General features: G+C 36.3%; 1 protein-coding gene and 1 pseudogene across 2 annotated transcripts in view; both read right to left on the bottom strand.

Annotated features, from left to right (window-relative positions):
- The window catches only part of KCTD8 (potassium channel tetramerization domain containing 8), a 251002-nt gene that overhangs the window by 208186 nt on the left and 16976 nt on the right, over positions 1-25840 (bottom strand). The gene's annotated exons all lie outside the window — the stretch shown is intronic.
- Positions 1011-3948, bottom strand: LOC309661996 (enhancer of rudimentary homolog pseudogene; annotated as a pseudogene). Its single transcript has one exon. The product of its transcript is annotated as an enhancer of rudimentary homolog pseudogene (transcript).

Raw genomic sequence — 25840 nt, 5'->3', positions numbered from 1 at the left:
ACAACTGTCCTTAAATCCAGACATTAAATTCCTTGCCGTGTTATTATATTTCATGTCTTGTTCCTACCTCTATATATAAAAGTCATAAGTAGAAAAAAGTTTAAATACCAATGAAGGAAATGTTGCCTAGTGACACCAGCAGTATCTACATGAGCCTGCCCTTGCCAAGAGGACAAAGAAGTATGACATTTTACATTGCTATATTATAGTCTATACATCATTCTTTAATGAGGTACTAATTGTGTAAACCTGTATAGAGTTTCTCCTGGATCACCAGCATGCCCTTGAGTATGATCTAAGTTTTGCCTTAGGTCTAAGGAGATAGAATCCAGAAGAGGAAATAGACTGAATGACTTCAAGAGCTGGCCTGTTTGACAGACAAGCAGGACAGCAGTGAGAGAGAAATTGGGAAGCTGATTCATAAAATCCTCATATCTTGCATTTCAAGAAATCTCCTAACTCACACTCATTCAAGATTCTATCATTTTATGTTTAATTTCATGTTTGAAGTCACATAAAAGTAATGAAGCTTGTCAAGCAATCTCACTTTAAACAAGTAAGAAGAATTTAGGTCAGATTTCAGGTGCTATATGCCTCTCTTATTTCATAATAATCACGGTTCACCTTCATATGGCAAGGTTTGAAGTAAAATATTTTGGGTTCCTTAGGACGAAGCTGCTTTGAAAAGCCTAAAGAAAGTACAGTTCAAAGTAAATAACCGCAATTCTATTTTTCAAAATTTAAATTTCATGAGCTTCTTAACTTAGGTCTGGATTTCTACCTTCTAGGATCTAATATTAATGATCATATTTACCAGCTTTGTTCCAACCAAAACAATAGCAGAAAAAGGATTTAAAACACTCATGCCTGGTCTTAGGTCAAAAAATAATTTGCAAAATGTGCTCCTACTAAGGGTAAAAGATCTGATTAGCCAGGTCGTTAAAATCAAGCAAGAGTAGAATAGGACATGGTCATAATTAGTGTCACTCTTCTAATTTTCTTGTTTTGTCCTCTGGAACTCTACTCAAATAGCCCCACATAGCAAGAAAAAAGTATTATCCATTCTTCTCTTAACCCAAGCTAAAAACCAAAAAGTTTCTTAATGGTGGTCAATGTTAACTTGGGGATGAATTAACCAATCATCCTTCTAGTTATGAGTATTTTTTTTAGCTAAAGAACATTTATTTGTTTTTCACTAAGACTTTGTCTTGAGGACATAACTAAACCGCATCACCACCCCCCACCCCAATGTGAAGAAGGGTTAGTACAGTGAATGTTATAAAGCAGATAGGAACAGTTTGAAGGATTGGAACCAACATTAACTGACAAAAACCAACTTCCATCTAAATCATCATAAAAATGTTTAAGTAAAAAAAAAGGAGGGGGCAGGGGGGAAAGGTGGTTTCAGATTGAACAAGATCCTCACATTTCATCTAATACATTCAATCCTGGCTGGAGTGCACCAAAATGGAAACAGGATTACTATAATACAAAACTTCCACTACAGCACACTGTACACAGCTGTGTTCCAAGCCCACCCCTGTCCCCCTAATGCTTCCAGACTCAACTCTTTCCTGGCCTGTTGGGCCTGTTGACAAAGGAGCACCTGGATCTTCTCTTTAATCTAGTCTTTGTTATAAGGCTGGTATGTCTGGGTATCAGCTCAGTAAACAAGGCAGCTGAGGTCTGCCAGGTCATCAATAAAATCAAACAACTGACTGATATCATATGTGATAGAGGGGCTGTTGGGATTCATTCTCTTCAGATGTTCTTCATACATTTTACAAACACCTTCCATGCATTCATTCACAGATTCATAGTCAGCATAATTTCTGCCTTCTGGCCTCTTGGTAGGCTGTACCAGCAAAATGGTGTGAGACATCGCACCAAACTCTCTGCAGCCACTCCTGACTCAGCCACTGCACCTAGTTATGAGTATTTTGAAGAGCTTGCCCAGTTTCCTCCAGAGAACAACCAATAGTACAGTTCTTCTCATTCCAAAGAGTATCTTTATACTCTGAGCCATTCTTCTAACAAGTCTTAGAGGGAACTAAACAAGAGTAGAAGAAATGGGTGGTTACACTAGAAGATTTGCATGATATTTTGGCAGCCCTGCTTTCTTTGAGATCAACTTATATTTTGCACTTCTTTGTAAAGTTATAGTCAATAGAAAAATATCATACGTCTCCTCTAGATTGAGATATTTCTGCTTTCTTCATTATATTCTGGATACCCTCTTCCTCTCCCCACACTGGGATAGCATCCAAGGATGAGGAGGTGAAAATACAGTGGATATCAGTTCTGAGGTTAAGACAGAAAATGGACAAATATTTGGTAGTCAGCATAGCATGCAAAGGATATACTGGATACCTTTCAAGACCAAAATATAGTCTGGATAGTTAACTTCAAAGTATAATTTTATGCACTGAAAGATATGGCTCTTCTCTTTACTTAACTCAAACATGATCTATAAAATATCAAATGTAAGAAAAGGATTTAGGAGAATAAATATCTATGGGAATGACAGATTTGACCAAAAAGAAAAAAAGTTGAAGTAAAATTTTTGAAAAAAATTCAAGTGATTCAAGTGCATCCCATCTGTGCTTCTTGTCACATTATTTTTATCCTCAAATTTACATATTGTATTTACAAATGTTTCTGTTCTCAGGTTAATTTTAAGAGCTCAAGTTGGGTATTTAAATGTTTGAATTAAGCATAACAACTAAATAAATATGAGAACACAAATCTTGGATGTTAAATGCATATAGAAGACTATCAAATTTGTCTTCTTAATCCTCAGCCAACACTTGAGTTCAGTTCCATCTAATAGTCTGCTAGAGATTCCACTGTATTGTCCAACCATCAACCCACAATTCTCTAAATACATTACTTTTTCTTCCTCAGCAAAGTACTGCTTTACATTGTTTCCTTACTTGAATCAATATTATCAAAATTCTTTCAATTATTTAAAACACAGATTTCAGCATCTTCATTTTCTCTTTCATCTCTTTCACCCCCAAATAAGTTCTAAAGACACTGCCTTCCAAAATCTCCTCTTTTGTTAACTTAGGCAAGGTTTTCATCATTCTCGTCTCAATTACTACAATAAACTCCTAATTCATTTTAATGTTCAAACACTACCTCTTTCTAGTTACCCTGACATAGACATCACATTAATTTTTTTTTAATTCACTATTTTCACCATGACATTCTATCACCCCGGATCAAATCCTTCAATAATTATTTACCACCTACTCTAACAATTTTAAGCTTTCTAGTCTGTTACCTACTTTCTCACACTGCCTACCAAATTCTCATACTTCAAGAGTTAATCTGGTCTCACCTCTTCTCTGATTTTTCTTTACCCTGTGTCATTAGAAACAGTATGGTAGAGTAGGAAACATGTACTCTGAGGTTTCAGGTGACTGTGAGATGAAATCCCAGCCCTGCCATCTATCCACTGGGAAGAACAAGTTAAATCCTTGAACCTTGGCTTCATTATATGCAATACATGAGATAATAAAGCCAAATTCCTATGGCCAATGAAAGATTAAATGAAACAGTGTATGTAAAGTACTAGCAAGGACAAATGATTTTACTTGGCAGATTATTAAATACTAATCCATATTTCTAAATATAATAGTAAAGTGTTATTAAAATTATGACCTTGACTCACCAAATGATGCCTAAACATTTATTAAACAAAAAAGAAATATCTGTAGCAAACTTTTATTACTGCCATACATTCTTGTTCTATGAGCCCTTTGAAAATTGATAATATATACCTGGTGTATATCCTTCTTTTAACTAGAATTCTTTATTAACAAAAAAATAAATAAATAATAATTCCCTCAAATGACATATCCACAAACAGCCAGACAAAATTTAATATATTTAATGGTTAAGAAATGAGTGTGAAGATTTTTGAATTTAGAAAGACCTGAATGGAAAATTTCTAAATATATGACCTACATCCTTGCAACTTCTAGTAGGTAACTAAGAAGAACTTGAACGTCAATTAACATTAGCCTGTAAGAGTTGAGCCAGTAAATTTAACACATAAGGAATAAAATGAGCTATTATATTATGATACATTAATATTTAACTGAATTAGCATCCTTAGAAAAACAGCAATTCCATGGAAATAAATTTCCCAAGTAACTGAAACTTTTAACTTCATTTTTCTTTATTGAAGTATAGTTGATTTACAATATTACATTAGTTTCAGGTATACAGCAGAGTGATTCAGTATTTTTACAGATTTATACTCCATTGAAAGTTACTACAAGACAATGGCTATAATCCCCTGTGCCATACAATATATCCTCGTTGCTTATCTGTTTTGTACATAGTTGTTTGTACCTCTTAATCCCCTACCCCTGTATTTCCCCTCGCCTCTTCCTTCTCCTCAATAGCAACCACTAGTTTGTTTTCTATATCTGTGAGAATTTCATTCCTTTTTATAGCTGAGTAATACTCCACTTTATATATATACAACTTCATTACCCATTCATCTATTGATGGACACGGGGTTGCTTCCATATCTTGGCTATTGTAAATAGTGCTGCTATGAACACCTGGGTGTTTGTATCTTTTCAAATTAGTGGTGGTTTTTTTTTCTGGATATACACCCAGCAGTGTAATTGCTGGCTCATATGGTAGTTCTATTTTTAGTTTTTGGAGGGATGAAACTTGCAACTTTAAAAGGTAAACTTTGGAAAAGAAATCCTCACCCCTACAGGTAGAAATTTCTAAATATATGACCTACATCCTTGCGACTTCTAGTAGGTAACTAAGAACTTGAACGTCAATTAACATTAGCCTGTAAGAGTTGAGCCAGTAAATTTAACACATAAGGAATAAAATGAGCTATTATAGAAACCTGCCTAAAGGACCAGATTTCTCCTAAATCAGTGCTTAAAGAGCAGTCTGGAAATCTAACTGCACCATTGTTAAATGTGAAAAATGTAATTATCTGATCAACAGTGTTACAACACCCACAGAAAGACTATCTAGATGGCTGCGGTAGGCAGAATAATGCCCTGTAAACTGTGCAGCCCCCAATCCTCAGAACCTGTGAGTATGTCACTTTACTTGGCAAAAGAGATCTTGCACATGTGATTAAGTTAAGGATTTTGAGATGGGGAGATAAGTATTACCCAGGTGTACCCTGAGTCATTATAAGTGAAAGAGAGTGGCAGGAGAACCAGAGACATAGATTTGAAATATTACTCTGATGGCTTTGAAGATGGAAGGGGTCCAGGAACTAAGCAATACAGGCAGGCTTCTAGAAGCTGGAAGAAGCAAGGAAACAGATTGTCCACTAGAGCCTCCTGAAGAAACACAGCCCTGCTGACACTTAAATTTTAGCCTGATGGACCCTTTCCAGACTTCTGACCTCCAGAACTGTAAAACGTATGTTGTTTTAAGCCACTATGTTTGTGGTAATTTGTTACAGCAGCAATAAATAACTAATATGGTGGACTTCATAGAGTACTGAAAACATACTGAAAAAGAACAAAATATCAGAAAGATTTTTTTATTCAGCATGACCAAAGGAGAAAGACTCTGAAGTGCACTAGTTATTGGAAAGGTATACTCTTTTTGGTCAGGAGACTTTAATGGGTTTTTAAGCAACTTGGATAAAAAAATTCCCAAAACAGTGCAATTCTCTTTGATCTGCTTCAGTGCTCCTCATGAAAACGTCTAGTGACCAAATTGGCATCTAGGATATAAAATAAGAAGAAAGTGCTCAGAGTAGTGAATTGTACTATAAAAATGGCATTGTCTCCACTATAAATGAGCCAAAAGTAGAAGCATCTCCTGATCCTTTTGAGTCCATTTAAAAAGATGCATCTCAACAAATTACCTGCCCTCCTGCTCACTGCCCATAGCTGAGGATTAGATTGATGACCATTCTTTCAGAGGTCTGGGTGTCCTGCCATGATTCTTTCATTAACACCTTTATCTCACTTTTTAATTTTGACACTTACTTGAATAGATATACTGTAAATTATTTGAAATATTTAAAAATATTCAATATTTAATAATTAGATAATTAAACAAATATTTAAATAATTCTGGGGAATTATTGCAGTAACTACAAATATTATAGTAAATATATTTTGAGGGCTTACTATGTGCCAGGCACTATACCATGAACTGTTAAAACCATAATCTCTTTAATCCTCAAAATAATTTCCGAAGCATTGCACAGTAAAGAAACGATACTTAGAATAGCTAAGTAACTTGTCCAAGGTCACACAATAAGGATACAGAAGTTGAATCCCCGTGTGTCTGACTGCAAAGCCCCAAGCTCTGAACTATAATCACTGTAATATAACAATGCTATTGGGGGCTACTTATGGCTTTTTACTCACAGCAAATTGTCCCCAAGAGCTAGATTTTTGAAATTCTTGAATGATGTCTCTACTGGTTCTTCCTAGCTTGCTATCAGAATCTAATTCAGATCTCCCACAGAAATTAGAAAGCAAAGCTTATTAAAAAGTATGACCAAATTATAGCTCATCGGCTATTACTCTAGGAGAGCACTTTATCTACAAGTTGTCTTTGGTGAAACCTTAGCCTTGAAAATTATTTTAAAATAAAATAATACTATCTATTCTAGTAAATTACTAACTCAAAAGAACTTGCCACACTGTTTTATAATCACTGGCAATATGTTTTCCTAGTTACAGTATATCCTACCTGGGATAAAGAACCAGGCATTACTTGGATTTGTATCCCTGTCTATGGCAGATCCTTGAGAAAAATCTCCTCCATGAAGCCTGAAAAACACACCAACAACATCCACTCGAAACAAGTCTCCCTTCTTGTGGGAAGCTGGAGGCATTAGCAGACTGTACATATTGTAACTGCTGTCCTAAACAAGCTGCCTTAAGGTCTGTGTGCCATTTTCTAAAACTAGAGACTGCATACTGCAATAAGGAAGGAGAACACCAAATACCCTCTAGTTACCTAGAAATTTTTTGCTCCATATTTCTATTTAAAAATAGAGATAAATTTTCTCTGAAGCGTCAAAACTGAGGTAAGAAAATTATGCTTGAACGTCATCCAAAGACCCATAACTTCTCCCCTGAGATGAAGGAGCCAGAAATCACCCCTTTGCAATAGTTATTTAAGAGAATAATGATAACTTGGAACCTAGACCCACTAGGACAAGTGAATAATTTCACCTTTAGGCAGAGGACCAGAAATAGTTCAACTAATATCTGAATATCGTTTAAAATTGAATTTGATCAGAAAATAAATGAATAGTAAAACCATTTTGTCTAGTCTATGTCTCTTGATGTCCTGAAATTTCTGTCTCATTGTAATTTAAAAAATCAAAGCAGAGTGTTTTCCAGAAAGGTCCGTTACCCCTGACTTGGGCAAATACTAGACCTATCTAGAGATGACAGGTATTAGCTTTCAATATATCTGTGATTTATTAAATGAGTGAGTGAATAAATGAATGATGGAAATGTAGGTTGATAAAGCATGTGAGGCTGGAGAAAAAAATCAATCTGAATAAGGCTTTACAAAGGCAGTGTTTAATTTATCTTTAAAATTCAATTTGTTTAAATGAATATAAACCACTAGACCCAAGAATAGGAAAAGCTGATTATAAATGTTAATTAAAAATATTTAATTTTCTGGGCATGATGAGCCACATGAAGAAATACTATTCACACTCAGATAATTCTCAGAGAACTGCCAAGCAAGAAAAAAAGTTAATTTTGTGGCAAATATAAGTATAAACAACTGCTGTCTGCCTGTCTAGCCGTGCTGATTTAAGTACAGTTTTGAACATATGTTATTAGATAAGTAATAACAGAAAGGCAAAGTAAGTATGCAGTTGTTAAGTATTTGTTTTCTAATCAAGAAGTTAGACTTATAACTAGCAATATAAGCTCACTGATACTAATTGGGTTCATCTAATAAAACTGATTTAAGTAACTGCTGTGTTCCAGGCACTGTCGAGACCCTGGAGTTATGAAGATGAGTAAAGTATATCCCACTTTGGTCAACTCAGAGTCTAGGAGATCAGACAGGTTCACAAAAACTCACCTAAACATGCTCTGAGGAATGAATGTTATGATAAAGATCCTTTCCAATGACTGTGCGAGGACCATTAAGGAACCATAAATTCTGCCTCTGCATTGGCGGAAACTAGGGAACGCTTCATAGAACTGGCCACCTAAGCATCTGGCTTTAAAGGATGGCAATGGAAAAAGGACATCCATGAAGAGATGGCAGCAGTGTGAATGGATGAAACTAAATGGCAGCACTACAGAAAGTGACCAGATTGATGTGGCTAGTACACAGGATTTGTAATGGGCAGTCATTGGAAGCGGGAAAGAATAAGCATGAACCAATAATGGTGGAATAGTTGAAATTTCTTCTGGGGAATAAAATGTGGGCTGTAACATTATGCATTCATTCATATATCTTTCTGACCAATTAGAACTTATAACAGATGTTTTAACGTTTTTCATTTTGGATTCTTACAATTAAGCAAGGGATCAGATTGACGTCAGCAGGCAAGGAGGAAGCTGTGCAAGGATCAGGGGGGTATTTTTAGAAGCTTTTACAGAAGATTAAGGCAGGGGGTAAGGAAATGGAAAGAAGAGAAAGGAATAAAAATAGGCCTTGCTGAACAACTGCCAGTGTATTACAGTGGTCCAGGCATGGCCTTTGCACTCAGACTTGCTTTGTTAGAATTCCAGCTCCCTAATTACTAGTTGTGTTACCTTGTGCAAATCATGCTTAACCTCTTCAAGCCTCAGTCTCCTTATCTGTAAAATGGTAAAAACAAATACAAAAAACAAATATGTCCTAAGGTTAATTCAGACAATGCACACAGAAAATGATCAAAAATGAGCAGTTATCATTATTATAATTTTTAAATGCATGCATTACCAGTTTGTTCACCTGACAACCACCTTGCATATACCCAAATGTGACCGTGTTTAATAAAAACTCAAATTATTTTATTATTATTATTCTCAAATATTGTAACATACTACATTCAAATAAACTTAACTAATCAAAAAAATTGAGTCAGGAATTCTGCAAAAATGGTGGCAACCATGGAAACATAATTTTGAATCCTCTGCCTCTCCATATAAAAACATAGAAAGGCACTACACTGCAAAACTAAGAGCTCATGGACAACATTTACCAAAGATAAGTGACAAGATGCTCTGCAAAGCCTCAAAGTAAACATGAGTGGTTTCAAATCACTAACAGCCACAAGCCCTGCTAGGTATCATCACTTCGTGAAAAGAAACAGAGGGAATCAACAGCGCCACTGAAGACCTGAGAACAAAGGAATCCCAAGGTAGCCACTGGGTAGTCGCTGAAAAGTGCCACTGAAAAGTTTTAAGAACCGCAACTGAATAGAAGGGGTTTTCCCCACTCCAATAGTGTCCCATGGTGAGGGCTGACGGAGCTGGACTAGTTTAATGCATATGACTTCTAAACAAGGACCTTCCAAGCTGCCTTCCTGAACAGAGCTCCACAGCAAGGAAGAACTACGGGGAATGGCATCAAAATACAGTAAAATAGAGACAAGAGGGAGGAGGAAATGAGAAAACTCAGAAAAGAGAGTTTAGGAACCAAACCAGGAAATCTCAGAAAGCAAGGTGCCATATTATTTAATGCTACTCAAAAAAAAAGAAGACTGTGGGAAAATCTACCAAACTACCCAGACTCTTTAAGAGATAAATTAATTGTAAGTGGAAAAAAAAAAAGGAGGGGAGGGAGGATGACAACTTTTGGGTATCACTTGGAGATATAGAGAGCTGAAAAACCTTCACTCCCAGCTTTAAACAAAAATGATATTATGGATGTCTTAGTTCATTTCGGCTGCAATAATGGAATACCATAGACTGGGTGGCTTATAGCCAACAGAAATCTATTTCTCGCAGGTGTGGAGGCTGGGAAGTCCAAGATCAAGGTTCTGACAGATTCAGTATCTGATAAGGATCTGCTTCCTGGTTCACAGACACCACTGTGTCCTCGCATGCTAGAAGGGGCAAGGGAGCTCCCTTGGGTCTCTTTTATAAGGGCACTAATCCCATTCATGAGATCTCCACCTTTATAACCTAATCACCTCCCAAAGGTTCCCAGCTCCTAATACCATCACATTGTGCATTAGGATTTAATACAAAAATTTTAAGGGCACGCAAATATTCAGTCTATAGCAATAAACAAACAGCAAGTTGACAACTTGAACTTAATTGAATTGCTAAGGTCACAGGGCAACCAAGGGGCCCAAAATATATAAGAAGAGTCAGGTGCCTGCAAGAAGAGACCAGAGGTGAACAGTGATTTAATTGGCCGAGATACATCTGGACACTGATAAGAAGAGATCAAGGGTCAGCAAACTTTTTCTTCATGGGGCCAGATAGTAAATATTTTCAGCTTTGGAGGCCACACAGACTGGATCACAAATACTCAGCTATGTAAAAAACAGACATAGCTAACAGGTAAATGAATGAGCATGGATGCATCCCAGTAGAAGCTTATTTAGAAAAAAATTCACAGCGACCATGGTTTGGCACCCCTGAGCTGGATGTGTGGTCAGTTGCTTGAGACTGAGTGTGCCCTGGCAAGAGAGTAAAGCCCTCAGGAACTGCAAATACAGAGAGAGTTTGCATCCTCTTCCTGGGCTTCTCCCCAGGTATTCAGAGAAAAGATCAGGAAAATCCTGAGAAAGTCTTTCTCATGAAATAAAGTAATAATTCCTAACAATCCAGGTAATATTTTAAAGAGTTATAAGGAGAAATTATAAGACTGTCAGGAACCTAATTAAAAGAAGTCAGAAAATGAAGGCTCTAAAGAACTACAATTAAATCGTTTAAAATAGAGTAAGGTTAGTGGTCTTCAGTCTCTAGGATGACTCAGAGACAAATATAAGCTGCTTTTTAGGACAGGATGGGGGAAAAAATGATAGGCAGTGAATTTCCAACAGAAAGGCAAGGTACTTATAGAACCCCTTCCTGAAGACGTTTTTAAAATTGTTTTCTTTTTCTTTTTTTTCATTTTATTGTTTTGTTAATTCAGACAACAGATATAGCATAAGTGGGTTTTCCTGAGAGCAGATGTTTTTTCATACCCTCTGGTTTTATAATATTTACTAAGTATGACATTTAATATATATGTCTTTCCAAAGAATGGAACAAATTTCTCAAGATTAGACTTTGGAGAGCACCTATCCAAGCAGATTCACAAAAGTTTAATAAAACATATGCATGATAGGGGTATTAAATGACTTCCTATCCCTCCCTACCTACCATTTGAAATAAATAAAATCCTTGGAAATTATGGAAAAAACATGCAACATCTGTTTCAGATGTTTCGGTGTTTAATGTAGCTACTATTGGGAGAAAGCCCAGAATTCTTATAATATGGGAAAAAATGTCACAATGGCTTGTTCATAATGATGTTTATGGTTTCCAATTTTAACTATGGATCCCCTTTTTTTCTTTATATAAATTATTCTGTGCTTAACAGCAATTACATAATCTGAGCATGGGCATTAATTAACTGTTCCTAAAATATGTGCCATTCATTATTATTTTTGTTACTTAGCAATATCTTTCTAAATGTCTACACTTAGTGTAATACACTGTGTTTCTTAGCGATAAAATAGAAATCTCAAACTTGACATTTATATCTTTAACTTAGAATTTTACCCCTCGTTAGTTTTTCTATCTACTTGTTAGTCATCTGGTTGGGTTATTAGCCATAACCCCTCTCTCCAAGAAAACAATAAAAGTACTAAAGTTAAGTCTATCAAACTTTGTTATTAGAAAGAAGGTCTTATAATTTAGGAATTAATGTGCTTGTAATACGAAATTTTTTTCTCCATTATCAATTGTTGGAGTGAATACCTTTGAGATACATGAATCAGTGTGATTTTCAATCTGGGTACATAGGAGGGAGGTGAGAAGACAGGACCAACCTCATGGCCAAGAAAGAATATTCTAATACTTTGGAGAATAGGTACAGTTTAAAGGAGCTCCCTCCAAATTTTTGTTTGGAGATGGGTCTGACTAGGTTTCATCCTAACTGCATCACCTATCAGGTATTTGACCCTGGGCAGGTAGCTTAATCACCTTGAGCCTCAATTCACGGGGGAGTAGAATGAGAACAACGATGTTCTCTTCATAGGGCTCTGAGGAGGAATAAATGAAACAACATAAAGGGCCTAGGATACTCCCTGGTACTTGGTTTGTATCCGGCAAATGTTCCTTTCCATCTCCTTAGCCCAAGGGCCGTAGCTGTCGTTGATGTTATTGTCATTGTTGTTGCTGCTGTTTCTGACTAGGAAAGAGACCGACCCTTCCACAACTCTATTTTACCAACAGGAAAGTTGACTGCTTCAGTTTCTAGGGTAAATGTGAACATTGATCTAAGTCAGTGGTTCTCAGCGAGAGCAATTTTGCCCCCCGCCCGAGGATATTTGGCAGTGTCTGGGGACATTTTTAATGGTCACAACTGGGAGAGTGGAACAGGTAGGGTACGCTAGTGGCATCTATTAGATAGAGGCCAGGAATTCTACTAAACAGCCTACACAAGAAGTACTGGACCCAAAATGTCAAAAGTACTAAAGTTGAGAAACCCTGACCTGAATTAGTAAAGTTGGCACATTTACACTGTTTCTTCAGTGAATACCCATTACACAGATCAGGGTACATGCTTTTCCACTCTTTAGCAATTTTTGAAGTCTGCTATCACAATACTCTGAACAAAATATTCCATTAGTAAAACAGCTATGCTGTTAATTATTTTGTGAATTGTCAAGACGTCAGTGAAACAAGAGCTTCTCTGCAGTTCATTAACTGACACAGCTGTGATTCCAGAGAATGTCTACAAGTCTTATCTGCTTAATAAAAACTGACCCAATTCCTCTGTTAATTTAACCTGTAAAAAGTTCTTGAGAATGGTCCACAAGAGACAATGAACTTCATCTCCCTTTAAAGGCAAAACAAGAATTCTAAAGATAAGAGACGGTAGAAAGTTACCAGGGAAAACAAGTAAGTAATAAATGTACTATGAGATTATTACTTACATGAGTCAACAGTCATGGAGAAATTATAAGCTTTTTTAATCCCACTGAGTCATAAACAGAAGGTGAGCTGCTTACAACATAAAAAGAAAAGCACTTTAATCAGCAGATCCATACACCTTCTACACATTCTGAAGTTTTATCCTAAAGAAAAGTTTGATTTCTTCCATAAGTATTTAATGAGACTTCTGAATAATCCTTGTGGCTTAATTTAATAGTTAAATTCATTCAGAGAGAGCTTACACACTTTCAGGTGCTGATGATAAAAATAATACATAAATGATATCATAATGTCATACTGAACTATACCCAATAAAGTAGTACTGAGTAGATAGTATCTATAGGCTTTTTCTAACACAACCCATCTTTAAACCAGCCAAATGGGTTCTAGTTTGATTTTATGCAATAAACGTTGTCCACCTTTCAGATCCAGGAAGACTCTATTAACCAGTATGGGTTGACCAGTCTTTTTTAAAGACCTATCTATGGCCTTAAGGAGACTCTCCTGGGTTTCCCACCAACTCCCCCAACCCTTCCCCTGGTCATCCACCGGTCTGGCCATTTACCTATACTTGTCTCAACACGTAGTAGAAGCTCCTAGAGTCTTACTTAACTGTCCTCACTCCCAGCCCATCATTCTCAGGGTTCTTTCCACTACATGACCCTGCTTTTCTACATAATTCGATAGACTTCCACATATACACACAATGCAAGTAGCCATTCTCTCTTCTTTGTCAATCAATTTTGCCTGTATGCTTACAAGCAAAAATTAGTACAAAAGAATGGGAAATTTGGAAGAGAATAACACTTACAAAAAAAGTTAAAGACTCTTAAATACTGTTCAGGAAATATCAGTTGAAAGCAATCCTGTCTGACATAATTGTGTGAGGCTGTCCCTCTGTAATTCAGGTTTGTCCACCAAAAATAAGTTTAGTAATTGCTTCTAACGTTAGCCCTGAAAAGCTTAAACACATAGTCACATTATTTTAAATACTCCAAAAAATCAACTCCAAAGTTAGCTTATGGAAATATCTAGTTCTACTAATTTAATCATAGAGAATATCTACCAGTAACATTTGTTATAATAATATTAAGAAACACTTCATTGTTACATACTTCCCATAGTTATGGACTGAATTGTATCCCCCAAAAATTCATATGATGAAGTCCTAACCAATACCTCAGAATGTAACTATATTTGGAGATAAGGTTTTTGAAGAGATAATTAAAGTAAAAAAAAATAAATAGGGTGTTTATCATATCAGACTGGTGTCCTTATTAGAAGAGGAGATTAGGACACAGACATACCAGGGGGAAGACCATATGAAGAAACTAGAAGAAGCCAGCCATCAACAAGCCAAGGAGAGAGGCCTTGGAAGAAACCAACGCTGCCAACACCTTGATCTCAGACTTCTAGCTTCCAGAATTGAAAATAAATTGAAAATAAATTTCTGTTGTTTAAGCCACCCAGTCTGGTACTTTGCTATGGCAGCCCCAGCAAACAAATACATTCAGGGAGCCTAAACATTATGATTTTTGAAAAATGTTTAAAATGGAAGAAAAAGTTCCCATGTAACATCATGGATTATTTCCATAATTAAATGTGATTTACCAATTTTGGCCTATCTGCATCTGACAGAACAAAAGGAAATGGAGCAAATACTGCAGTCAGCCAGTCCTCTGCTTCTCTGGACACTGTGTATCACATATTTATGCTTACATTAAGTCTGACCAATCAGTTAGTTTTGCATTTATAAATATATAGCTATATTTCAGTTTGGCTTGGAAACAAAAAGGTTTTATCAATGAAAGTGTAAGGAGGTTAGCATGTCTTTTTCACCACTTAATGCTCAGCACCTAGAACTATTCTGGACATTGTCATTGCTTAATCAATAGTTATTGAATGCTGAAATAGTCAATGAATAGAAAATACTAGTAGCTTCTGGTTCCTGAGAAGATGGCAAACTAGCACAGGCTGCTGCTTCTTCCCCTAAAATTCACCCTTAGGACAAAAGACAGAGAGAACCATAGATCTGAGGAACCAATGTAAAAACTATGAGAATTCAAAAAAGATGTTAAATTTTAAAAAACTAAAATAAAAAAATTAAAAAAAAAAAAAAAACCTGTGAGAAAACTGTTGTGGCAGAGCATGGCTAGGCACAGAATCAGAGGATAATTTTGGGAGGGACCCTGCTCTTGCCTCTCTTAACCATTGTCTTAAAAGAATCACTGTCTGTCCCACACTATTTGCCAGACAGAACAATATATCTATATCAAAGTTATCTGACCCAAAGCAATATAAGCAACCAATACAAAAGAGGAAATGAAAATATGTGTCTAGAACCAAGTAAAACAATGCTAAATAACATATACTAAAAAAGAAAAGAGAAATGAAAGACTATAAACTGAATAATGCATATAAACATGTATATGACACTTTAAAGTATCATTTAAATGAAGATTTATTTTAAGTACATTCATCAAGAAAGAAAAAGGGCTGGAAAAAATGAGCCAATCCTTGAACTTGGAAAGTGGGAAAAAAGGGCAACATAACAAACCCAGAGAAACAAGGAAGAAGAAAATAATAAAGACACTAACAGAAATCAATACATAGGGAACAAATCCACCCAAAAAATGAGGAAAAACAAAAAAGTAAAAGCTTTTAGGACATTAATAGATAAATAGACTCTGGCAATTAGTTTTGGGAGTGAGAAGGAGGGAGAGAAAGAGAGGAAGAGAGAGAGAGAGGGAGAAGAATGGGGGAGAGAAAGACAGGGACAGGGAGAAGATATAAATAGAAAAACAGAAGTGAGGAAGGAATAACTGTAGACAAGAAAGGATATTAAATTGGTAAAAGAATATTATGAGCTCCCATATGGTACCAAATTTGCAAATGCAGACAAAACATTTATTTCTGGAAAAATACAAAATGTGAAATTAATATGAAAGGAAATAAAAAACTTGAATAGATTAATAAGTATTAAAGAAATTAAAAAGGCAACTTCTCTTCCTCCACAAAATCCCCTGGTCTTGCTGATTTTTAGGTGCACTCTACCAAACTATCAAAGAACAGATAATTCTTATCTTTCAAGGAAAAGCAGAAAGAAAGAAAGGTGCCCATTTTATGAGGCTGGTGTAATTTTTATTCCAAAATTAGATAAAGATTGTGCAAAAAGAAAATTATAGGCCTATTCAATTACAAATAGTGCAAATGCCAAAAACAAATATTAGCCAAATGAAAAGGTATATTAAAATAAAATTCAATATGACTAAGTATGATTTAACCCAGCATTGGGAGAAAATTTTAGTACAAAAAAAAATGCAGCAATATAATTCACCATGTCATTATATAAACATATAATAAAGAAAGCATATAATTATTTCAAGAGATGGAGGAAAATGGATTGGATAAAACCTAAAATGTATTTATGATTAAAAAAGAAATCTACTCCTAGAAAACTAGGAATAGAAGAAAATAGACTAAAATTGATTATGGTTATGAACTAAATACTAAAGCAAATATTATACTTAAAAACTTCATTTAACGGAAAATTTTAGACACTTTTTTTCCAATCAAGATAGGCATTTATAAAAAATTGTATATTGCATTTTGGGGGCCTTACAGAATTGCAAGAGGTCCAAGAAACTGCAAGATTATATATGCTTTGGATAGTACTATAAATCCTGGTAAGTGTTCTAAAAAAAGACAGAGATATAAAAGTACAAAGATTGGAAGGGGAGCAATAAAACTGTCCTTTAGGTAATATGATGGTCTACAACAGAAAAAATGATAGAATTAGACAAACTATTAAAATGAACAAAAAGAGTTTTATCAAATACAAGATCAATTTCTAAAAATCACGAACATTTCTCTACACTAGAAATAACCAAATAACCAGCTATATATGAGAAATAAAATACCCTTCATAATAGAAATCACAGAAAAAGAAAATCTAAGAAGTAGGAATCAATTTAAGGAAGAATACATAAAACCACCATAATAAAAATAGTATGCTATGAACAAAACTAAACAAATGGAACAAAACACAGAGACTCAGAGACTGTCTGAAGCATAAAAGATAATATACAAGTAAGGTCATATCACAAATCAAACTGATGAGTAATGTGGTAACATAAGTGAACAGGGAGAGGATAAATTTCTTTGCAGTAATAAGGAAAGTAATTTTCTGTGTGGTAGGTACCAGAAAATGAATAAAACTGTATCCCTACCTTTAAATACCACATACAAAAGAGTACTCCAGATGGTTAAAAAAAACCTTAATATAAAAAGTAAAACTATGAAGTTAATAAAAGAAATAATCTTGTTTAATGTTTCCCTTGTTATTTTTGACATCCTGTGATAGTAGTAGAGGCCTAATTGTTACTTTGAACAGTAAAATAGGCCTAGGGAATTGGGCTGGGTGATATTATAATCATAAGTCAGAGGCAGATCAGGGCACATGAAACACAATGGAAATTAATTTGTACAAACAAGTTAAAAAGAAGCTCATTTTATCATACCTTTTAAAAATACAAATATAAAATTTGATGAAAATACCAAATGTTTTTATTTTGCATATAAACATAACCTATTTGAGTTTGAAATAAATTATAAACAGGGAATTTTCCTATGCTGATGCACAGCAAAGAACAAGTACATTCAGGCTTACATTACTATCAGTGCAGTTTCATTTAGGATAAGAAGTGATGATCTCTACTGAAAATAATTTGACTTTGACCATTAAATGTGTTAATGGGAAAAGAGTAGTGGCTGGCCTGGAAGTCAGGGGCCTGGGTTCGAGTTCCTTCTTTGGCTCTAGCCAGAAGTATGATTCTGCCAAAGTCACTTAACCTCTCTGGGTTTCAGTTTCCTCATCCATGAGTGAGGAAGTTAATCAAAATATTGATTAGTCTTATCAATATTTTCTTGGATTCTGGACCCTTCTGAGAATCTCATGAGTACTAGGTATCTCTCTCCTAAAAATGCTCAGATGTTTATGCACAGAAAATTGTGAATCAAACGTTCGAGGATTCACAGATCCGCAAGGGGTCCCTGCACCTCAGATTAAATACTTGTAAACTAGCAAATACCTACAGTTCCTTTTAACTCTAAAAGAAAAACAAGCAGAGATATATGTCAAGGAAGAATACTAGATTCCTGGCTTCTGTAACAGAATGCATGAAATGGCCACTGACTGAAAAAGACAACACTGAAACTGAAATAGGTATTGGTAGGAGTGGGAGAGGAGAGAGATTATGAATTTTGGACTTGTTAACTCGGACATAGTAAGTCAGGCATGTCACTCACATATTTGCATGGAAACGTTGAATAGAAGCTGGGTTACCAGTAGGTACGGCACTCAAAGGAAAAGTTTATGCTGTGGACATAAATTTGGGAGCCATTAGCATATACATGAGCATACATCAGCATATACATCATGGTGATGAGAGCTCCCAGTGACAAGGGAATGGTAAGAAAGGACACAGAACAAAACTTAAGTAACTCTTGTATTTAAATGCTAGGTAGAGAATGATGACCCTACAAATGAAACAAAAGGAAGAGCCAAAGAGATAACATACTGTTGTGTGGTTAACTTCAGAACCCTAAAGGTAGACCTTATAAATTAGTGAATAGAAAAACATCTCCTCTTTCCTCTGGGTCTGACACTGGCCCATGCTTTTGCACAAGGTTTGGATAGAGGGTCAGACATTAGATTTTATTCCCTCAGTCCCTTAGGCATAAGCTGAACGGCCAGATGCACAGAAGCCAAGAGAAGGTGTTCCAAGACAGAACAGTCAACAATGGCAAATGCTGATAAGAGGTGGAAGAAAAGATAGATAGCTACTGAATTGAATGGCATGGATGGAAAACTGGAGACCTTTAAAGGGGCTGTTTTAAAGGCATGTTGAGGACAAAAAGTCTGATTTGAGTGTACTGAGATGTAAGCACAAATTGAAAAAATGGAAATATTGGCATCAAAATACAGACCGTTCTCTCAAAAAGTTCAGCTGTGTAACGTGGTAATTGGCTAGATACAAGGAATAACTTCCAAAAAATTCAGCTATGTAATGGGGTAGTTGGATAAAAATAAGAAATAACTTTGGGGACATTTCATTATTGTTTTCATGGAAAGAACTCTAGCAAGTTTGAAAGCCAATAGGAAGGATACAGTTGAGAGAGAGAGGTTGAATGCCAGAAACTAAAGGTAATAATAATTAATACAATATTCCTAGTAATGGAAGGATGGAATGGAATGGCAGTGATAGGACCCAGAGCATAGAGTGGAAGAACTGTCCCAGGACAGAAGCGATAGTTCCTCTATCAGCAGGTAAGGGAGATAAGATGGTTTCAGTTGTGGATGGTTTGCATGATTGGCAGCAGAAACATGAATGAGCAGGAAGATGAATGAATGTAACGGCTTCCATTTTTCTCTATAAAGAAACAGGTAAGGACATTTGCTAAGAGTGATGGTCAAGAATAGGTGAGGTAATTGGAGGTTTAAAGAAAAGTTATAATAAAAATGTACTGTGACGATTAGAAGGGTTTACCAGAGAAGCATGGGAGATTTGCCAGGCAGTGCTGATGGTTTATTTAAAACTGGTGTTCATGGATTTTTAGTAGAAATGATCTTCTCTGTTGTGCGGTTTTCTCTGGAAGTTCTATGTTACTTGGTTATAGCAGGGAAAAGATGTTAGTTGGGTCAACTCAATGCTGCCAAAGGGATTAGGAAAAAACAAAAAAAGACGGAAGAACAAGAGTATTTAGGATATTTCCAGGAGAGTCACTGCAATTACAAACCTGTAACCTAAATAGATAATGAGGGCAGTGAACTAAAGAAGGCTAATGAATGGAGAGGAAAAGGTTATAATAGAGAATGATGACACAAGGTGGCAGGAGAGGATGTTATAATCTATGAGATTCTGAATTAATAGTTTTGAAGATGGAGCAACTATGCTTATACAGCATATGGTTTACCTTTGTTGTCCTGAGTTAGCGACCAGAAAAATACAAAATTTGTCCCAAACTTTTTGTCTCCCCTGGTGATCTTTCTATCTAGGAAGTTTATTGGTAATCCTCTTTCCGTGAAGGCATGTTTTGAACAGGGCAGAAGTACAAACTCTTACAGATATGGTTATGACTATAATGACCATCTTGATTAAAATGAACTAGACTCATTATTTTCCTCCTGCCCCTAAATCTGTCCTTCCTCTCATCTTCCATAGTCCTGTGAGTTCTTCTAGGTACCAAGTACTGAAGCATGAGAGTCACCTTTGACTCTACCGCGTACCTCCCTTGGACTCAATAAGCAGTCCACAGCCCAAATGATTATTTCTTCACAATGTGTTTCATATCCATCCCCTCTTCTCCATTCAAGTTATCATCAGCTCAGTTCAAGCTAGGCCCATCTCATGCCTGGACTCTTGCAGTCACCTCCCAAAGGCCTGTGTTGCTATAATTTACACCCTTCCTGCTTTCTTTGGCCTCAATACCTTTAATATTTGCCATTATCTTCAGGATAAAGATCTCATTTGTTTTGTATAAAAATACCACCTATATTGTTAGTCCCTGAAGTTAAGGATGATATTTATGATTTATACATTTTGATATTCCTCATTAAACAGTCCAGCTTCTAATAATTACTCAATAAACTTTTATGAATTTGACACACTCACTTGGCTCTGACAATACTGTGTATAACACCAGCTTTGTCAAAAACCTAACACAAAAAAAATTCCTTGGTTTAAGTCTTCCAAGGAATATTCTGCCCTCATGTACTCATTTTCTATCAGGATAGCTGTAGACAGATATATGCCTAGGTGACTAGTAATCCATGGCAGATTTCAGCCACTTCTCTAAGATGACCTTCGAGATTTTCCGAACACAGCTGGATTCCTGACCTCAGGCTTCTTTCAGACGGATGTTCCCTCCACATCATTGTACTGAGTCTACAAAGTGATCTGTAAGTTTTTTTCCATGACACTTGGACAGTTTAGGTCTTGATCAAAAAAGTGGGTAGAAGCTGAGAGTCTGAATATCTGTAGTCTTAAGAGTGTTAGAGGATAGGCCACCCTCATCAAAATTATGATGTACATGGAATTTGTTTTTCGCACACAAAGCTCTGCTTTTACTCCACGTTCCTCTCGGTATCCATCCCTCTATACCTTATTCAGGTATGAAATGTCTTTAATGTTCTTTCTTCCTTCTATCTTTATTAAGACATTTTCTTTAAGACAGTATCCTACCTGTATCTATAATCTAGCACATAGAAATAAATCATTTATTAGCTACCAATTTTTAATAATTGTAATTTATTTTAATTATAAAAATATAAGCTGAAAATAAAAGGTTTACAAAAATAAAAGTTATTTAAAAATCCTACAATCTAGAAATAACTAAGTTATTTTAAAGCCTTCCAGGCTTTTTAAATGCCTGAACATTGACTTGCATCTTTTTAAATATAATTATCAGCATTCTATGCATACAGATCTCTGTCCTATTTTTTAACTTAATATTCTAGCAAGTCCTTAATTTTTCTCAGTACCCACTTGTTTATAATTAGGGAAATTCTTAAACATTAATCTGGAAAACTGCTTAAAGAAGAATATGCTCAGGCACCCAGAGATTCTAAGTCAGTATGAAACAAATATTGAAGTTTGAGCAACATCCGAGGTTCTACTACTACAAGTTCCTTAGACTATCACAACTTTACTGATTTCTTTACCCACCCTGGAGGAAGCAACTAGTTGTACCAACTACTCATTTATCAGTATTCTTTCTTTTTTTTTTTTTTTAATAGATTTATTTATTTATTTGTTTTTATTTTTGGCTGTATTGGGTTTTCATTGCGGCGCGCGGGCTTCTCGTTGTGGTGGCTTCTCTCGTGGAGCACGGGCTCTAGGCGCGAGGGCCTCAGTAGTTGTGGCGCACGGGCTCAGTTGCTCCACAGCATGTGGGATCTTCCCGGCCCAGGGCTTGAACCCGTGTCCCCTGCATTGGCAGGCGGATTCTTAACCACTGAGCCACTAGGGAAGCCCCCTATCAGTATTCTTAACTAGCTCTGCTCTGCTCTTCAGAGCACCCACACTAAAATCCACAAGCCTGGATGAATCCCATTATCTACCCTCTCTACGTCTGCATCCACATCAGAGACCATCCCCGTCATGCAATTCGTTACCACTACAAATTTATAATTTTCTTTAATTATCTCTAAAATCACTAATGAGCTCCTAATTGGTAAATCTAATTGATGTTTTCAGTCTTAATCGATGGTCAACCCTGCAGCATTTATACTGTTCTGCTTAAAACTCACTTCTTTGTGCTTAAAACTTGTTTTGCCCATAAATTCCACAACCACTTCTCTCTTCTGACACTTCCAATGTCCCACTGGCCTTTCTCAATGTCATTCACGGGCTCCTCTTTATTTACCTATTCCTTCAACAGCTTCAGCACAGTCTTTCTCTCCGTGATCTCTTTCTGATCATTCATGTGATGTCCAGTACCTGCATTTTGAGACATATCCACCTGAAAATTACACAGATATCTCAAATTTAACAGATCTAAAACTGACCTTATCATCCTCTCCTTAGGGACGGGGGCAGGGCCTCACTCACCCAGTATTGCCTTCTCTCAGTTACAGCCATCACCAACTGGAGTCATCCTCTATATCTCTTTCTCCCTATTCCCTACATCCAATAGGTCAAAATGTTTGAACTAACACACAAGATCAGATGGTCACACTGGATGCCCATGAAACAGATCAGAGTATCAAGTGTCACCAACAATTTAAAGAAGAGAGGCACAGAGGAAACCAGGAGTGGTCTGGGACATCCCACATGACTCCCTAGTTCCTTCCTTCCCACACAGGACATTCACTCTCTGGCCCAGAATGATCAATGAGGGATTCAAGGGAAGTTTTATGGGGTTCCCCACACAGACAAAGACATATAAGTTATAAAACTTCTACATGTTATATATCCAGAGAAATGAATAGCTCACATGGTATCCTCCAGGGATCCATGCCTTATAGATTCTGTACTTATTTACTGTAAGTCATCCTTTAACCAGGGTCATCTGGAAAAGACGTTCACTAAATAAGATCTCTTCTTCCTATAAACAGCATTCATCTATTTACTTGGAGAGCCAGTTGACAAGGAGAATAGACCAAGTCACCTGCCTTCTTTTCTTTCTCCCAAGGTATCCTCCTGTGAAGGGAATAAATGAATCATCGGTCAGCTGCCAGATGCTTTAGTTCCTTCTTCCCAAAGTTCAATTGACTATACCACCTACATAGCACCAGAATATATCCCTTACTTCCTATCTCTACTGGAGCACATCAGCTTATCTCTGGCCTGAACCTTTCCCATAACTACCAACAAACCAAGTAACTTCAGTTTCCCCAAGTACACGTCTCACTCTGCTGCCATAGATGCTTCTTGAAAATGCACATTTAACCATATCCTTTTCTGGTTCAAAATCCTTTGGCCAATATAAAATGTACTTCATCAGCTTTCCCCCGCTTACATTTCCAGATTTTTTCCCCCAACACGTTCCCTGATATCCAGCCAGACCAACCTATTCCCTAACACTCCATGCCTAGCAAAGCCCCCAAGCTCTCACATGGATACCCACGTTCAGCCAATACTTTGCAATGTCATCTTTTCTTCAATGCCTTCCCTGAACCCCCACATTCAGTTCAGGCAATAATCACATCCTCTGTATTGCCACTGTTCTTTGTAAATAATAAGTAAAATAGTTCACTTTAGAAAACCTTGACTTTGAATAAGATGCTGTGCCGAGTTTTTTATTTGCATTATACACTTTAATCCTCAGAGCACTCTCTGAAATATGTACTGTTATTCTGATCATTTACAAAAGAGGAAGCCATGGCTTGGATACAGTACATGACTTACCCAGAGTCACACAGTTATTAATGAAAAAGGTTAGGATATGAATGTAGCCCTGGTTTACTCCAGAGCCCTCCTCCTTAAACTCAGTCATAATATGTCTCTCCTCACCCATTACACAGCTTCCCTAATTAAATCAACAAACATTTGCTAAATGACAATTTGGTGCCAGGCACAGTGTGAGGCTTCACTGAGTAAGGCATGGAAAGTAAATCTAATTTAAAAAGTCACCCTCTCTAACTAAAGAAATCACCAGTTTTAATTTTACTTAAAAAAACCACACTAGTATATACCACCCCTTATTACTTCAATCAAGAATTAGAAGCAATATTGTAACAAATTCAATAAAGACTTTGAAAATGGTCCACATCAAAAAAAAAGTCTAAAAGAATTAGAGTGTCAGACACAGTGTGAGATTTCATTCCATAAGGAAGGGAGAGTAGATCTAATGTGAAATTATACCCTTAACTTGATTGGCAAAAAAATCTGCATCAGGTTTAGCAGTGAATTTCTCTGGGGATTTAAAGTTACCTAGTAATTGCTGTCATTCATGGGCTTTTGTGGGATCATTTATTACATTGCACGGGCATTACTGTTGCCTGTACTTTTTTTACATCTGCCCTATATCTTGCACTTCAGTGACTTAAACTCACATCCCCTTGCCAGACAAAAGATATTCATCTGGCACACAGCTGGGGTAGAACCCTCAGCTTGTATCTTACCTGTGACAGAGAACGAGATAGCATCTTAACCAGCTTCTTCCTCATAGTTTACCTCAAAGCAATTTATATGTTGCTACTATTGGTTCAACTTATATATGATAATTCAACTGAGGCGCTAAAAACACCTGGCATGTATCATCTCATCCATGCTCAAATCATTCTTAAGATGAGAGATGGGGAAATAATCTCAAAGTATTTAAGTGATTTTCGTGAAAAATGACAGAGGTGACAGAAAGTGACAGAAGCAAAAGGTTAGCCAAGATCCTCTGATTTTCTCCAATCTTTGCCAGAATCCATATACACTTTAGCATTACTACAACTATCGATGTCTAACAATTTAGCAGATTTTCATTTATCCTAGACTCTAACATGCATATTTTGAAACTACATACTTCTAGTATATATATACAGGTACATACTTCCACTATATACATATATATATGTATATATATATATTCCTCAGGTAATTTTTTTATTATCCAGGCTGAGATCCTACTTCCTATATTGTTCCTCATCGATACCTTGCACTGAAATGATGTCATTAAAATTACTAGTCTCATTTCTACTATACACACATTAGTACATAAAAGAATTCCCATATACATATGATTCATATACAATGAATTCCCATATACAATGATGTCTTTGTAGAAATGAGATGTGTATGACTATGAATATATTTGCAGGCATTTTAATAAAAATTATTGTCGTTTTGGGATGTTCTTCTTGAAGTTAAATGAGGCACAGTGTGTGCAGAATACAGTGCATGGGCCTGCTGTTTACTAGCAGGAAGAGGCTAGATAGCTGAAAACCAAATTTCCTGATTCCACTGAGATGGGCTTCTGGATGTAACCCGTGTTACATGAATCAGTTGTCCTCCTACTGACTTTCATTCAGAATTCAGAGGAGGCAGGGAGCATGACGGTTTTGCAGGGGAAGTCATCTGTGGCTATGCTGGGCGATTCTTATTCTGAGTCTCCTGTTTGTGACAAAGGCAGCAGCCCCATCAGGGGCCAGTTCTCCAGAGTGCTTTAACGTCCTCCTTCCTAGGGTCGATTTCTTCATTCCTTCCTATGATTCTATGAGATATGTACATCCTTAATAAATCCCTTTCAGCTTAAACTAACTAGAGTTC

This window comes from Balaenoptera physalus (genome assembly GCF_965194825.1).
Source record: "Balaenoptera physalus genome assembly, chromosome: 5".
Lineage (NCBI taxonomy): Eukaryota > Metazoa > Chordata > Mammalia > Artiodactyla > Balaenopteridae > Balaenoptera > Balaenoptera physalus.
Note: the sequence above shows the minus strand (reverse complement) of the source record. Positions and strands in the feature narration are given on the sequence as shown.